This window comes from Armigeres subalbatus, chromosome 2, assembly GCF_024139115.2.
Source record: "Armigeres subalbatus isolate Guangzhou_Male chromosome 2, GZ_Asu_2, whole genome shotgun sequence".
Taxonomy (NCBI): Eukaryota; Metazoa; Arthropoda; class Insecta; order Diptera; family Culicidae; genus Armigeres; species Armigeres subalbatus.
This window is the reverse complement of record NC_085140.1, coordinates 7,681,046-7,699,758: the sequence shown is the minus strand read 5'-3', so window position 1 is coordinate 7,699,758 and position 18,713 is coordinate 7,681,046. Positions and strand designations below refer to the sequence as shown.

General features: G+C 38.7%; 1 protein-coding gene across 1 annotated transcript in view; it reads right to left on the bottom strand.

The window, feature by feature from the left end:
• The window catches only part of LOC134217619 (uncharacterized), a 394,075-nt gene that overhangs the window by 102,215 nt on the left and 273,147 nt on the right, over positions 1 to 18,713 (bottom strand). The window lies entirely within an intron of this gene.

Below are 18,713 nucleotides of genomic sequence, written 5' to 3'. Positions count from 1 at the left end.
GATTAACCAAGTCTTTTGAGACAATTTTTGGACAATTTGTCCTGAAAGGGATCAAATATACCCAGCGTTTAAGGTTGGCTGTGTAAAATCACATGAGAGAGCTAGGTCCTTGCTTTCGTCGGCAAAGTTGTTTATCAGGATGGTGGCTTTACAGGAAAAATATTGGAGGTCAAGTGGTCGGGGTTCAGCCAAAACGCATCAAGCGTCAACGAAAAATTACAGAATTTTCTGCTCAAACTTTTGTTTAGCAGATTTAATTGATCGTAAATCGTATCGGATATCCCTCAACCCTAAAACTGAGGATATTATCTGCAAATGTATGCTCAAATTGATATGAAACTATTTCCGTTGTCTTTTTACGAACAAAATATCACAAGTCAGCCGAAAAGCCGCTTGGTGCGGTTTGGCTGAACCTCGACCAAGTGTGACTATCCAAAACCTTGGAAAGATTTCGCTTCTGAAAGCATGTAAATGAATCGCAAATATTCGAGTCCTATACCGCACTGTTTGATAATTTTGAACACTCTATGAGGCTAAGTCATCTTAAACGTCAAGCCATTGACCAATTTTCAGGAGTACGAGATGCTCATGGCACTCCAAAACGTTTCCGAGTTTATCCCACGGTATATACCAGATCAACCAAGACTTTGACAACATCCTCATAATCGGAATATACCCAATTCGATTCAATAAGCATATGCGCATAATATAAACCCATTTGTGTTTGAATACGAGATGTTCAGGGTACTTCAAAACATTCTTGAGCTCAGTCCACAGCAGCTAACTGACCAACCAAAGCTTTATCATCGACATTTATCCAAACTGTCTCAATAAGCAAATGCGCATCATATGAACTCATTTTCCTCGGAACCGAGATGTTCGTGGTACTTCAAAACGTTCTCGAGTCCAGTTGAAGGTATCTACCAGATCAAGCAGGCCTTTTAAAATGTCCCAATCATCAAGTATACACCCAATCCGGTTCAATAAGCATCTTCTTCTTCTTCTTCTTCTTAATGGCATTACATCCCCACACTGGGACAAAGCCGCCCCGCAGCTTAGTGTTCATTAGGCACTTCCACAGTTATTAACTGCGAGGTTTCTAAGCCAGGTTTGTATTTTACATTTTTGCATTCATATATCATGAGGCTAACACGATGATACTTTTATGCCCAGGGAAGACGAGACAATTTCCAATCCGAAAATTGCCTAGACCGGCACCGGGAATCGAACCCAGCCACCCTCAGCATGGTATTGCTTTGTAGCCGCGCGTCTTACCGACGGCTAAGGAGGGCCATATTCAATAAGGGTTCAATAAGCATATGATTCAAATTTCTTTGAACATGGGATGCTTAAAGTCTTCCAAAATGATTTTGATTTAAGATCAAGGTATCTACCAGATGCACAATTACTAGGTTTGTGTCGAGCAATGTCCATTCGAATGCAGACATGTTATTTTTTTGGGGTGTAGAACCACTGCATTCAAGTTCCGAAGTATGAACAGAAGTTCTTTCGAAAATTGTCTAATGGACCATCTTCTTTTCTTCTTGTTGGCATTACACCCCCCACTTCATTTAGCACTTCCGCAGTTTTCATCTTCGAGGTTTCTAAGCCAAGATACCATTTTTGTATTCGTATATACAACCTACAACCTGAAAATTTTCTAGACTGTGACCGGAATTAGGACAGCCACCTTCAGCATGGTTTTGTATTGTAGCCGCGCGTTTTACCGCACAACTAAGGAAGGAAGAGTAACCGAGAAAATATTTTAGTATAGAACAATATTCTTCCACGAGTTGACATTGAGTCTTAGAACATTGGCTCAAGGAGGACCCACTGAAGCTTATGAAATAAATGAGTGAAATCCTATCGGCTAAATAGACCTGCTGGGATGTTTAGTTCTGAACGGATACATCTTTCATGACTGGGTTGATCGGGTAGATCGCATGTGCTGAACTCTAGGACGTTTTGGAGAACCTAAAATAGTTTACGTTTATTCAAAACTCGATTAATTTATGTATTATGATCACATGCATATTTTTGGACATACACACTTAGTTTTTATTTATGCAGCTCGGCGAAATCCGCACAGCCGTGCGCAAGCATAATAAAAAGCTGATATCCCGGCAAAAATGACATTTCCCAGTCAACATTTTGGTATTTATAACTCTTGATATAGGTTATTATATAAGAACCAACTAAATCGTATATAATGCACAGAATGGCTATATACGTACCAAAGTGGAGGCGATATAGGTACATACGAGTTTAATTTTAACGGTTTTTCCCGACATCATACGAACAGTATTACAATTAAAGATTAAAATATAAAAAATAAAAAATAAATCTAACCAGCACCAAAGTCTTGAACATGCGATCTTTGGATCTGCAGGCGGATACTCTACCACGGCACCATAGTGCACATCTTGAATTGAGTAGGATTTTTGTTCAACATAAACTACACAATTTATATCTTTACAACTGCTTGAAACTTCTGCAAGCCACTTGGACTGAGGTGGTTTCGAATGTATTACGATTCACGTAGACATTTATTCGCACTGATATAGGACATTACAAGGAATATAAGTCATTATGAGTTTTTATTTACACAATTACGATTGATTTTCACTATGGTAAAAATCATCGTATATGATACGTTCAATACAACATTTGTCGACAATAAACTGATAAAGTTTGATATGCAGTGCGATTGAGATTTTTAATGGACGCAAATGCGACTTTCTTTGCTGTTTGTTATACGATATGTGGTTTACTGGGTTGTTAGCTGTGCGAATCTCGGTAAAAGTTTAACATTTTGCTGAGATCCCGGTAAAAAAAATTAAGTGTGTACATTTCACTTTAGGAGATTTAGTTTTTGATGCACTAGAGGATATGTACTCCAGAACAGTTTAGACGGCCTATGAAATTCGAAAAAAAAATTCAAATTGAACCTTGTTCAATACCTTTAATACCTTACCAGTTCTTTCTATATATAAGTTTTGACGGCAGGCCTGTAGTTGCTTGTAAAAATAATGACTGCAACCCTATCGGTGATCGAATAGATCATATATTATAAACTTCAAGGCGTTTTGGAGAACCAAAAAGCCTGTAGTAGCTTGGATGCGGTAAATGGATCTGTTGGGATATTTGGCGCTGAGCGGATGCACCTTTCATTACTATGAAGAAGGAAACAATGGGACAGGATTCTCCGAGCAAATCGGTGAAGTCCAAATGCCAAAAAAGGGGGCTATACATTTATTTTAGGATCAATAGGAAACAATGGGACAAGTATCCCTGTCGAATGCAACTTGTTGCGAGTAAATCGGTTAACGGCAAGTACCAAAAAAAATAAACTAGAATTTGTTTGCACACACACATACATCACCTCAATTCGTCGGACTGAGTCATTTGGTTATACTTTGTATACGAGAAAGGCAATAAAGTCGTCCCGAAATAGGGTGACCATATGAAATTTTCCCAAAGGAGAACAGTTTCTCCAAATCGTGCTGAAAAGGAAGACATTTGGTTGGAAAAGAAAATATAAAACACAAAACTTCCTGTGTTTGATAAAAAAATAACTGATTTTTTGGGATGTCGAGTCAAATTCGATATACAAGCTTATTCTCGAACTTATTAAAACTTTAAAAAAATAAGCAAACGAACTCACCATCTTAATAGCGAATTTCAATTGAACAAGCTTCAACCTATTTAAACCTAAAAAATGCATATTTTCCAAGAAATTTCGATAAGTTTCAACAGCGAGGAAAGATAAGGAATATATCTCCTGGTAGAGCTGATAAAACCCTAGAAAATTGCTTTACTTTTGGAGTTATGCGAGAAACTGGCCAAATTAGGAGCATGGCCAAAACTGGTACATTTGGCTTATTGCTGTTTTGACTATTACTGATGAGCTCAGTGGTCTAGCGGCTACCGATTCTGCCTTATAAGCAGGAGGTTGTGGGCTCAATTCCGACATATAACCCTCCCTGAAGCGCGTTCATATCCCCCAAAAAGAGGATAGAGAATCAGACCGCATCGTGCTTTCGTGCTGTGCGGTTCTTTCTCTCTTTGCGGAAGGAAGTTTTTAATACTACCCGAAGCTATTTTAATTTCAACGGTGCTTCTTAGCGCTATTTGTACCCACTGATCCCGTTACGATCTTTGCAAGGACCCGTGCCTTCGTTTTACGTTGGACCCGTTTGCGGAAGTAAAATTCCGACAAGCGGTGGTAATCCTGCAGGGACACCGTTCTGGGAAAAAACCTCTTAGAAGGTCACGTCTCCACGCTCAGCAATGAGTATTAACAAAAACAAGAGGAAGGGGGAGTCTCTGAATTCTCCACTTCCTTCAAAGAAACAAGGTTTCAAGACCGTCCTGCCCAAGCGCGGAAAAAATAGAAGGAAGCTGGAGAATTCAGATATTCCTTCTAACTCTAATATCGGAAATAATTCTTCTCCAATCGAACTGAGCAATCAGTTCGATTTGATTATTGATGAAATTCAGCAAATCGAATCTACCTCTAGCCCAGGTGATTCGATTCATGCGAAAAAGCAAAGGATTCCGCCAATTGTGGTATCTGTTGCCGAGTTTTCTGGCTTCAGGAATGAGATTTTGAGTAACCTTCAGGAGATCAAGGTTTCATTTCAGATTGCTAGGAAGGGTGACTGCCGCGTTTTGCCGGGATCCTTTGACGATCGCAAACGTCTTCTTCAGTATTTAACTGAGAAGCGCCATAAATTCTTCACATACGACGACAAAACTGAGCGATTGTTCAAAGTCGTCTTGAAAGGTCTCCCCAGTGATGACAAATCACTGGATGAGATTAAAATTGAAATTTCTCAATTACTTGGATTTTCACCAGTCCAAGTAATTAAGATGAAAAAGAAATCCCACTCTGGTACTTCCCAGATGGGCATTTCTCAAGAATTTTATTTAGTTCATTTTAACAAAAGTGAACTAAATAATATGAAAAGTTTGGAAAAGGCCTGTATTATGTCTCATGTCCGTGTTACATGGGAACATTTCCGCAGGCCTGGGGGAAATTTCCAAAACCCTACCCAGTGCCGTAAGTGCCAAAAGTGGGGTCATGGAACCAAACATTGTCACATGGATGCTAAATGCATGATTTGTGGTGGAACCTCTCACGCCAAGGACGCATGTCCTGTGAGAGAAGATTCCAATAAATTTAAGTGCGCAAACTGTGGGGCAATCATAAATCCAATTTCTGGGAATGCCCTTCACGCAAAAAGTTTTGAATTCCCGTGCAAAATTGATGACGGGAAATTCCAATCGGATCCCAGATTCGACGGGTAGAATTTTTCAAACGCTCAAATTTCGAAACCGGTTACCGGTCGAGCAATTCATACCCACCACAATTCACAAACAAATTTTGCCGCTCGTCAACGGGTAGCAAGCACTTCAGTAAATTCCAATTTTTCCAATGTACCTACGTATGCAAACATCGCTGCTGGTAGACAAAATTTCTCTTCTCAAAATGAGGTTTATACCCATGTCCCAACGGAAAATAACGGTCATGTTGCCGATTCAGGTAGCATGACTGCTTCCGATTTTGATTTTTTAACTGAACAATTGCATCACATGATTGATGCAATGTTCAAAGCAAATACCATACCAGAAGCTGTTCAGGTTGGTATAAAGTACACACAAAAATTGTTATCGGACTCCGTTTCAATGGATCCAAATAATTGTGTAAAAGTTCTAAATTGGAATGCCCGCTCTCTAAAGGGTAAGGAAGATGAATTATTCAACTTCCTATCAGTTCATAATAATGCATATTGCCATTATAACTGAAACGTATTTAAAACCAGGACTCTCCATTAAAAGAGATCCAAACTATTTTATCTACAGAAATGATCGTCTTGACAGCGCCTGTGGTGGGGTCGCCATTGTCATTAATAGACGTATCAAACATAAATTATTTTCTTCGTTTGAAACCAAAGTTTTTGAAACCTTGGGAGTTTCTGTTGAAACAAATTTTGGACAATTTTCCTTCATTGCAGCCTACTTGCCTTTTCAATGCAATGGGCAGCAAAAGAATTTGTTGAAAGCTGATCTTCAAATTCTGACTCGCAACAAATCAAAATTCTTCGTAATTGGTGACTTCAATGCCAAACACCGTTCATGGAATAATGCTCAAAGCAATTCCAATGGTAAAATTTTATTTGAAGATTGTTCTGCGGGATATTATACTATTCAATATCCCAATGGACCAACTTGTTTTCTTCCAGTCGAAATCCTTCTACAATTGATTTAGTTTTAACGGATTCAAGTCAGCTATGTGGCCAATTGGTAACTCATGCTGACTTTGACTCTGATCACCTTCCTGTGACATTTGAAATCTCGCAAGAAGCCATTTATAATCCAATCAGCTCTACTTTTAATTCTCATAGAGCTGATTGGGATTTATCAAAACGTATATCGATAGGAATTTTGATGTTGATATTCCTCTCGATACCAAAAGTGATATTGATAATGCTCTCGTATCTTTGACAAATTTAATTGTCGAAGCCAGAGGCATTGCAATTCCGAAATGTGAAGTTAAATTCAACTCCATTATTATTGACGACGATCTTCAGCTACTGATCCGTCTTAAAAATGTGAGAAGAAGGCAATACCAAAGAACTCGCGATCCCGCGTTGAAAGTTATTTGGCGAGATTTGCAAAATGAAATTAAAAAACGTTTCGCTATTCTGAGAAATACCAACTTTGAGAATAATGTCTCGAAGTTGGATCCCAGTTCGAAACCCTTTTGGAAATTAACAAAATTCTTAAAAACCTCAAAAGCCAATTCCAGCGCTTAAAGAGGGAAATAAAATTTTATTAACAAATGGTGAAAAGGCTCAAAAACTTGCTCAGCAGTCTAGGTCTCACTAGTCCAATTGAGGATCAGGTTACACGGAGCTTCGAAGACATTCTCAATCAAGAGAATGTTTTGACCCTTCGTTGGGAACTAATTTGGATGAAGTGAGATCTATTACTAGAAAATTTATAAATATGAAATCCCCGGCTGATGATGGTATTTTCTACATACTTATCAAAAAACTTCCTGAGAGCTCTTTATCCTTTTTGGTTAATTTATTTAACAAATGTTTTCAATTGGCATACTTTCCAGATAAATGGAAAAACGCCAAAGTTGTTCCAATTTTGAAGCCGGACAAAAATCCAGCTGAGGCTTCTAGTTATCCTTAATCAGTTTGCTTTCTTCAATAAGCAAACTGTTTGAAAAGATTATTTTAAATAGAATGATGGTTCATATTAATGACAATTCTATTTTTGCTGATGAGCAATTTGGTTTTCGCCATGGGCATTCAACCACTCATCAGTTATTAAGAGTTACGAACTTAATTCGGCTCAACAAATCTGAAGGATATTCGACTGGAGTTGCTCTTCTTGATATAGAGAAAGCATTTGACAGTGTTTGGCATGAAGGTTTGATTGTAAAATTGATGAATTTTAATTTTCCTCTGTACATCATTAAACTGATCCAAAATTATTTATCAGATCGCTCGCTGCAGGTAAACTATCAGAATACTAAATCTGATAGATTACCTGTAAGGGCTGGTGTCCCCCAAGGCAGCATACTGGGGCCCATATTGTATTTTTACTTCTGACTTACCTGATTTACCACCAGGGTGTCAAAAATCTTTGTTTGCAGATGACACGGGCCTTTCAGCCAAAGGGCGAAGCCTTCGTGTCATTTGTAGTAGATTGCAAAAAAGTTTGGATGTTTTCTCCACTTACTTGCAAAAATGGAAAATTTCCCCGAATGCTTCCAAAACTCAGCTTATAATTTTCCCACATAAGCCGAGAGCTTCTTATTTGAAACCTTCTAGCAGACATATTGTCACTATGAATGGGGTTCCAATTAATTGGTCTAGCGAAGCTAAATATTTAGGACTTCTGCTAGATCAAAAATTAACTTTTAAAAATCACATTGAAGGCCTTCAAGCCAAATGTAACAAATATATTAAGTGCCTATATCCACTTATAAACAGAAAATCAAAACTTTGTCTTAAGAACAAACTTTTGATTTACAAACAAATTTTAGACCTGCCATGTTGTATGCTGTGCCAATATGGACTAGTTGCTGCAATACCAGAAAGAAGGCACTTCAGAGGATTCAAAATAAAATTTTGAAAATGATTCTGAAGTTGCCTCCGTGGTATAGTACCAATGAACTTCATAGAATTTCTAATATTGAGACATTGCAACAAATGTCCAACAAAATAATTTCAATTTTAGACAAAAATCGTTGCAATCTTCTATTGCAACGATTAACTCCTGTACCCTTAGTATAAAATAGGTTAAGTTTAGTTTAAGTTGAAAACATTGTAATTCCTACATGGTTCAATTCAACCAGAGGAAAAAATTCTAACTGCCAGAGGCAATTGAAATGTATTAATAATAACTAAAAGCGTAACATAGCAAATAAGGATGATAGTGTTAAGAAAACACGGAACACCTAGTCTAAGAGATGAATGCATGTATTAGATAATTAGCAAATAAAATTAGTTAAAAAAAAAAAAAAAAAAAAAAAGAGGATAGAGAAGATGGGAATCGTTGATAATGTAACTCACATGTTTTTTGATGCCCTATAGCGAGCGCAAGGTTAATAACGGTTACCACGCTGGCTTTTAAAACTGGGAGGACTTTGTTAAACTGCAGGACGAGATCCGAATGATCACGATTTCACGATTCTATCGCTTGGTAACTGCGATTCTTTAGCCGTTGGAATGGAAGCGTAAATGAAACATTGCTTGCAGCTAACCAGCGATAGAATTTCGGTGACTAGCTGTCGCCGTCGAGGCGATGAAATCGCTTAGGTCTGGGAAAGCTTTTAAAAGTAATTCGATTTTAATCATAAATTCGACTGTTTCGATCTCCAATACATTGGATACTTCTTCTACCGATACTTCTTCTACCCTACTCACTCTTGCTTGCAAGGGATTTCACATGCCAGTTGTAGCAATAATCAACCAGTTTTAAAATGAGGGTTGTGCATGTTTCATAATGCTCAACGGAAAGGCATATGTCGAATTGGAGTTGAAATGTTTTTTTGCTTTTTTACGCTCTTTTGGTATAAAAAATGTATTTTGACCATAACTTCTGATCTACCTAGTCCGATCGGGCCAATTTTCAATAGGAACCAATGGGACAGGATTCTGCGTCGATTGAAACTTGTTGCGGTTAAGCATAAGTGCAAGAAAATTTAGCGAGACTTTTTGCGCACACACACACACACATATATACACACATACATACCCAAGCAGCACGTGTAACATCATACAAATAGCTGCTTGTTCCTAATGAATTGTATTGAAAATTCTGTAAACACATCAAGTCTTATTAAAGCCACTTCCTACTTTCAGAAACACACAATGTTGTTATATTTTAATAAATCCCGCATGATCTCTTTATTATACAATGTAGTTAAAAATAACTTTGTTGTTTATATGGTGCACTTGCAGGCACAATCTCCAATTAGAATTGGTGGTGTGATGGTTAGAATCAAAGGTTGCAAATCTGAAGGTTTATGATCCGATTCCAAGTTGGTTTTCGTGTTTTTATTTTCATTGTAGCCGCTACATTTTGCGAATAGACTCCACCTCTAGCGCTTTTTGTGTTACAAAGACGTCCCACATACGACGCGCTGTGCATAATTCAGACCTTCAGTAAGTCACACCACAACTGAGCACAGTTGGTTTTACTCACTGAGAAACAAGTGGTGCTGCTTGGGTACATACATACATACACACATACACACACAGAAATCATCTCAATTCGTCAAAGTGAGTCGATTGGTATATAACAACACTATGGGTCTCAGGGCTTCCTATAAAAAGATTGGTTTTGGAGCGAAGATATAGCCTTCACACGTACTTATTGTACGAGAAAAGCAAAAAATAATACTCTTTGCATCAAATAAGGTGTTCTATCTTGATCCTTCAATCCTTTAGCTCAACAATATAATGCAATCCAATTCTCAAACAATCCTCGAATCAATTCCATCGCGAAAGCTATAAATCCCATTTCCTCATTAGTCGCGGTTGAACGATTTTCCCGCACCACCGGCTGCGACTCTCTACCTGTTTAACTTTCTTCCTACAAGATCCGATCAAGAAGACTTCTTCCAAGCACAGCCACATTTCCGCTCCATTGTTCACATAGTTAACGGCATGCGAACGAAAATATTTCATCGCATTTCATTGGAAAGCTGAGCCCAAAAACGACAACGCAGATGATGGTGTGGCTGTTGCTTTGCCTGGAGTAGTACCCTCAAACGGAAATTTCACCTGCCGACGCGACGAAGGAACGAACGGTGGCAAACTTTCCACCCCATTCAACTGTTTTGCGGTGCAAGACCGTAGGAGTTGCTCTTCGTGTGCCGCCGTACACCTCCAGGAACGCCATAATGAGAAAGTATGAGCAACTCGCCTTTTGTTCCACGGCGAAATAGAAAGTGACACCGCAGCTACCTGTATTGTACCTCTTTCTAACGTCCCAAATAATGGCGAAATTAAATGATCATAATTATAAGTTCTAAGCGCTCGTTTCTGCGCTTTATGTTTAGGTACACAAGGAGACAAAATATGACACCAAAGGGGCTTCCTTGGCGGAAAAGTGTGGAAGAATGGCACCAAACATTTATCTTATAATTAATCTAATAGCATAGCATTTAGGGTGACTCGAATTTCGAAAATCTTGGGTTCTCACCATCTACCAGGATGAAATTCTACTCTTTTGAACCTTTGTGCATACGCCCAGCTCACGCTAAGTGTAGATTAAACATGGAGACGCATGGTATATCATAGGTTTGTGTTATTGTTAGAAACCGCCATCGGGGGTGAGAATGGGTCATCGCTCTCACCGGCAGCCTGTGGGTCGGATAGCAAAATCGTTCAAAAAGGTCTCTTATACTTTAGTCTTCTTGCCCTCAGATACATTCAATCTATTCTACAAGCATTCTAAGTACTTGAAACAGTGACCCGTTCTCACCCCCATTTGACCCATTGTCACACCCGACGACGGAACTTCATGAGTTCTTATTATTTTTTCACATCATTCCGCGAAAGGTCTAATTTATGAAACCTCTTTATGTACATTGTTGAAAGTATTGCAACGGCCTAGTGAAATAAGATTCGACAAGATAGGGAGACTACAAGGAAAATAAAAAGTCTGGGATCGTTGAAACATCTATTTAAAATATACATAAGGAAATGCAGTAGGGAAAGGGAGGTATTTTGGACCACCAGTTCGACGGCTCATATTTTGGACCACTGAGTGCAAATTCCTCTTGGTGGTCCAAAATAAGAGCCCCCGTAAGGGTGGTCCAAAATACATCCTTTACCCTAACTGATCCTTCGTGAAATTCATCTAGTGATATTTTGTAAAAGCTGAACGTATGCAAATTATAACAATTGAATATCATAATGAGAATTTTAATTGACGTTTTGATTTTCAATGCAATCTTCCTGTTATGATACGGGAAAATAGGACTCAACTGTGGATTAGTTTTGGAAGCATTGGCATAGGTTCTTTACGAAAAAAGGCGCAATCAATTCTCAGTCTGGTCTAAGACGTTCTCGGTTGCAAAACATTCTCGACTTCCTGGGGACTGTGTATCTATTGTGATAGCTAGAAAGAAATGCGTAAAAGATCTAAATCGGTAAATCACCGTCGAAAATATTTTACTGATTTTAGGATTTTTATAACATATGTTTTCATTTACCCCTTTTTGAAAACGTCCCTTCAGTTTGAGAGAACCTTTTTTAAAAAGACGAACGAACTCTTAAAATTTTCGTCAGATCTGAGAACATAGTTTCGATGTTGGTTTAGCTTGCTCTTGCATGAAAAACTGTAAGGTCATGTTCCGTAGGAATGTAGACAGTCATCGAGGATTAGATATTTATAATATTGGAAAAACATTATTCTCAAATCAATTAAAAACTAAGTTTTTTCTTCAAAGAACGCTGCGGTAAATTGTACACATTAAAACCAATCCAAAATGGATCACTGTCATTGGGTTGCACACGACGACTGGTGCTGATTGCCAGAAAGACTAAATCGCTTTCAACAGCGCGCAATAATGGTGACGGGATTTAGGTCGGTCATCAATTATGCAGTGATTCGATTTGCCAGTGACAAATCCGGGGTGAAATGCTGTTTTGCGAGCCGCATGAAAGGAGCGCACAGAATGGTGTAGAAATGGGAGGCAGACGCCGGATTGCGTTTTTATCGCTTGATGCGGGTTGAACCTGTGTCAAAATCGAGCAATGAAATACATTAGGGTGAGAAAAGGTCGTTCAATGTGTTGGAAAGTTTTGCGTGAAAGAATGAGCGTGAAAGTCATTTTTTTTTGTGATTGTGTTTAGTAAGAAGCATAACGGTCGATGTGAGTTAGTGGAACCTTCTGAAAGTTTTCGCATATTACATTTCAACATCCTTTTACTTATTCAAAACAGACACTCAATAAATTATCTTATCTATACAACATGCTTCAAGCCCCTTACATACTTTCCCGCGATACGACACAATTAACAAAACCCAGATCCTCACATTCCAACCCATAAGGTTCCATACTTTACACCACTACCTTCGTGGAAACAGCTAATGACCACTTAGCTGTACAAGCACAACCACCTTTCTCACTATTAGATATACCGTCGTGGGGGGTGAGAATGGGTCACTGTTTCTAATACTTAGAATGCTTGTAGAATAGATTGAATGTATCTGAGGGCAAGAAGACTAAAATATAAGAGACCTTTTTGAAAGATTTTGCTGTACGACCTCCAGACTGCCGGTGAGAGCGATGACCCATTCTCACCCCCAGACCCATTGTCACCCCGATGGCGGTATCGAAAAAGAGGTTGTGCGATTTACCAATATGCATTTCTTGCATGCTTTGCTTAGCTTTGCCTAGCTCGCCTTGTAGCATTCCCACGGAACAAAGCATTGTCGTGAAAGTCTGACAATAACTTATTCAAATTAAATAAAAGCAAGAAATAGTTTGCAATTTTATAATTATTTTCATGAACATTACTTAATTTGAAGAATTTAAAGTTGGAAAATCCTTTGTGACCGAAGACATTGTCAAGGACGAAAATTAAACCGATAAGTGTCCAAGCAGTTAACGGCGGCGGTACACGACGCTCACGTTATTGAAGGCAATGCTTATTACGCGGTTAGACTTTATCAATTTCTCTCTGAGTTTCCAGAGCTCTTTGAAAAAGGTTTCTTCCCTTGAGTTTCATCTCATAGGGACCATCCACAAAGTACGTCACGCTTCTAGGGGGGAGGGGGGGTTCCGAACAGCGTGACGACTCATACAAAAGTTTGAGAGGTTTAATACAAAAAGTGTGACGAAGGGGGAGGAGAGGGTTGAAAATAGCCAAATTTTGCGTGACGTACTTTATGGATCTTCCCATAGCTCATTTGTTCATTCCATTGAAAACAAAACAATGAAACGGAATTTGATTTGAATCTTAGTTTTATGATTTTTTTTCTAGGAGGTTCTTCTAGGGAGATGTTACCTTAATGCCCTTAATCCTGGTAAAATCGAAGGTTAACTTACGATTCATCATAACACCTGGAAGCTTGGCGCTCTTTCTGGTCAGGGTGTCAGGTTTTCAGCAGACATATCGAAACCCACTTTCTTCGTGCACTTGGCGACAGCTTTGGCGGTAGCTTGTCATTCATCGAAACTAGTTGTTATATACAACGTAGGGTCCTGGTTGGGGAGAGTACCAGAACTCCACACTCTGTTGATGCCATCGAGTAGAATACGTTTTCCATCCATTGGTAGATGCGACAGCTTTGGGTAACCGATACCGTCAGGGGCGGATGATTTACCTTTGGCCTTCTGCAGGGTAACGTCTATCTCGGCAATGAAGAAAGGTTTGTTTAAATTTGCGTCGTCATTGGGTGGGACTTTGGAACCAAGGATGCCTTATGTCGGATCGAGGTGCTTCTTCCACGAAATTTCAGGCCTTCAGGGTACTTTTGATAGGATAACATCTGATAAAAGTAGTCAACCAGATCGTCTGCTACGAAAGCAGGATAACAAATATTTTGTACCACCTACACCGCACCGACCTTGAGAGTGATCCTCAATGTTTCCCCAAGATTTCTTCACAGCTCGGTTCACGACTGGTCATTGTTGATCACATTCAGAAAGCAAATTTGGAAATGTCGTATGGGAGTCGGTACTTTGTCTTTTCCAATGCACGGAGTGCTTTGCGTTTTATCTTCACTGTGGTATCGCTCCACCAATGGAAAGCATTGATTTTCAGTATTTCACTGTTGGTTTCAGATGGTATTCTGTCCAACTCGTCTTAGATCGCTGTTTGCAAGCGGGTTGAATCCAAATCGAGGTGGTTGAAGAATTCGTGTACTTGGTCTCACTGGTGACCTCCAATAACGATACCAGCAGAGAAATTCGGAGACGCATTATATCAGGAAATCGTACGTACTATGAACTCCGCTCCGATCGAATATAGTTCGCCACCGTACCAAACTGACTATCTACAAAACGCTTCTTAGATCGGTAGTTTTCTACCGAGACCTGGACGACTCTCGTGGTAGACCAACGCGCACTTGGAGTTTTCGAAAGGAAAGGGCTGCGTACCATCTATGGTGGGGTGGAGGTGGCGGACGTTACGTGAGGAGGCAAATGAACCACGAGTTGCATCAGCTGTTGGGAGCGAAAATCGGACGACTGAGGTGGGCCGGGCACGTAGCCAAAATGTCTGACAGTAAACCTGGAGAAAATGGTTATCGACAACAATCTGACGGGAACAAGAAGGCGAATTGAAATTTAGTCAAATGGACATTTAGTCGAATGACATTTGGTCAAATGATATTTCGTCGAAAGGACGTTCAGTCAAATGGAAATGGTTTTCTTATTATTTTCATTAAAACTCTTTCTTTCACTCAATATTTATACAATTCAATAGTTCAGAATAAAATTCAAACCATAATTCGTTAATTATTGGCCAAAAATTTTATTCAAACCAAATGGCCATATGACCTAATCTATTCGACGACATGTCTATTGAAGAAATATCATTCGACTGAATTTTTTTTTCACCAGGTGGAAAGATTCACGTAGCCCGTTAGAGGGGTTCGCCAAAGTCAATATCCAGTCGGGAATATTCACCGTTTTCGTATTATTACTTTTTTATGAACCCATCATTCTTTGGACAATATTGGAGCAATGATTATATGACTTTTATAGACACCACAATAAATCATTCATTTTTTAATTGTTATTGACCAAAGTTTTTTCTTAATAGTTATTCGACGGACCGTCATTAGACTAAATGTATCAAGATTTTTATTTCTAAAATCCGCTTTTGAACAAACGTCATTCGACCAACCAGCGGAAGGCAGATTTTAATACAGTTCTGCATAAGAACCTTACAGAAACCGTATAATAATTGGGCATATACAATTTTTGGAAGATTTTAATACAATCATTGTATTGTTACTATACAGATTTGTATTATTTTAATACAATTTCTGTATAAAAACCTTACAGATTTGTATATGCCACGTTTTTATACAATAATTATAGGATCTGTTTTTAGGGTGTACGAAGATTCTTCATTCTAAAATCTGGACGTAGTGTCCTTTCGACCAAATGTCCTGCGTCTCTAGTAGAATAAAAAATCATTTTCGACTAAATGTTCCTTCGACCAAATGTCCATTCGACATTATGTCCTTTCGACCAAATGTCATTCGACTTGTCATTCGACGAAATGGTATAGATTCTTTGGCCGAACGCAAAGTTTAAATACGTTTCCTTATGAAGTGAGAAGTAAGTATAGAGAAGCAAGAATGAAGAAAGATGGAATAAGGAAGAAGGAATAAGGAAGAAGGAATAAGGAAGAAGAAAGAAGGAGGAAGAAACAAGGGTGAAGTCAGAAGGAAGAAGGGTGAAGAAAGAGGGAAGAAGGAAGAAGAAAGAAGGAGGAAGAAACAAGGGTGAAGGAAGAAGGAAGAAGGGTGAAGGAAGAGGGAAGAAGGAAGAACGAAGAATTTAGACGGAAGAAGGAAGAAGAAAGAAAGAAGAGGGAAGGAAGATGAAGAAATGAAGAGCATGAGCATGAGCATGAGTATGATTGACCGCCCACGGTTGCTATTCCGTTATTGCCAGGCCAGCTGTAATTACACAGAGAACCAACAGATGATATTTGGGACTAACATCATCATCAAAGTGTAAGAACTGGTGACCCAAATTCAAGCAATACCAGCGCTGGCCGTGTCCGAATGCAGGTTAATTAGGAATAGGTAGGAAACTGTTGACGTGATACTCGCTTTGATGGAAGCCGACGAGTCATCTGCACTTCCACGAGAAATCACTGGGATGTTGAGTAGGAGTGTGGCAGGGTTCGTTTTGGGAAACGGTATGCCAGGTGTAACGTGTAGTTTGATCGTGAGTCAAATAAAGACACAATCGAACGCGCACTAATCAATTGACTTACGACCGCACAATGCAGAACTACATATTTTGAAGATCGCACGATCGTTCTGCGTGCTAAAGGAAAAACGATAACATCTGCATTTAAGTTTTACTTGCTAATTAATTTACTCACCCGCATAACGCAGAACAGTATATTCCGATGATCACGCGATCGTTCTGCATACTAAAGGAAACACGATCGGACGCGCACTCGTGCATCTACTATATCCCATTAAAAATTAATGTATCGAAAAAACACTACAAAGTTTTTTTTTTAACTCTCACTTCCTGATATGAATAATATTTAGGAAAGGAAACACGACCGAACCCGCACTCCAATATTTCTCTCTCTGAATATACACTGTTTGGACACATATATATATAACCAACACTTACATGAATTTCAACTATATTAGACTCATTGGTCATTCATCTTTTATTAAGTTCACTTTAGATCCATCCACTCTCTAAAGCTCATTTTTTTTTAATGTCTGTGCATTTTTTGTTCTTATTTATTTCATTTTAATTATTGTATGTGCTATAAAGATCACCCAGTCAACATTTTGGTACCTATAACTCTTGATATAGGTTATTATATAAGAACCAACTGAATCGTATATACTGCACAGATTGGCTATATACGTACCAAAGTGGAGGCGATATAGGTACATTCGATTTTATTTCACGATTTTTCCCGACATCATACGAACAGTATTACGATTAAACATTAAAATATGAAAAATAAAAAAAATCTCGCCAGCACCAAGGTTCGAACATGCGATCTTTGGATTTGCAGGCGGATACTGTACTGCACATCTTGAAGTGAACCGGATTTTTGTCCAACATAAACTACACAATTTAGAGGAGCTCGGTGGTCTAGTGGCTATCGCTTCTGCCTTATAAGCAGGAGGTCGTGGGTTCAATTCCAGGCTCGTCCCTTTCCTACTTTGCATTTCTATCTTAGTTCTTTCTGTGTTTCACGTTCTACCAAAACGATTCCTACTGTTATAACCTTCCACACAATCCCAAAAACCTCCCGTGGCACCTATGAGAGGTCGTAGAGTTCTCTGCATCTTTCTTAAGTAGGTACCCAACTAACCATCCTTCCCCTTCCTCAGCATTCGCAAGGACGTGGCCAGGACAGATCTCGACTATTGGAGAGAGTGCATTGCTTCTATCTAAGAGATAGTGATTAGTCCTAAATCATTATCTGTGGTAACGGATGAAAGTGATGTTACTTTCATACAATAGTCTTGGCTTGTACCACCTACGAATTTGTGCGAACTGCTAAATGCTAATGCTAATGCTAACATAAGCTACACAATTTATATCTTTACAACTGCTTGAAACTTCTACAAGCCATTTGGACTGAAGTGGTTTCGATTGTATTACGATGCACATAGACATTCATTCGCACTGATATAGGATATTGCAAGGAATATAAGTCATTACGAGATTTTATTTACACAATTACGATTGATTTTCACAATGGTGAAAATTATCGTATACGATACATTCAATACAACATTTTTCGTCAATAATCTGACAATGTTTGACATACATTGAAATTCAGATTTTTTATGGACGAAAATGCGACTTTATTTGCTGTTTGTTATACGATATGTGGTTTACTGGGCAATGTAATCAATCTTTCGATTTATCAATAAATAAAAATCATGTAGTTTAAGTTTTTTTCAGTCAAAATTAGCAGAAAATTTAGAACATCAATTACAATAAATATTAAACTCCAAATTCTAGTCAATGAAATGCTTCACTTGTCTAAAAAGTGGAATCTAGTACGAAACGCTGTGGGAGGCCTTATTGTTAAAATCGAAATATGTAAATTACCGCTTGCCGTGTGCCAGTCTGATTTAACGCCGAGTAACGCGTCAAACCGCTACGCGGACATCGGCCCTAAGACTTCCCGATACGTGGCGCGATTGATGCTTTTGCGTTTAATAGAACCTTGCATACAGTACAATATTTCCGTAGCGCTTAAAAGAACTTCGAAGAAGCATCTTATTTTAAAAGAAAGGGATGCGAAGAACTGCACACAATCAAGATTATGTAGATGCATGAAAACAATACACACAACAAGCAAATCGCGATTCTACCATAATCTAGAAAATCGCTTTCGTCCCCAATTTCTCTCTGCTCCATCGACCCGATATTGTAGTTCAACCTTCATACGTGGCAACCTAAAACCATGTTTTTTTCTTGATTTCTTGAATGTGTC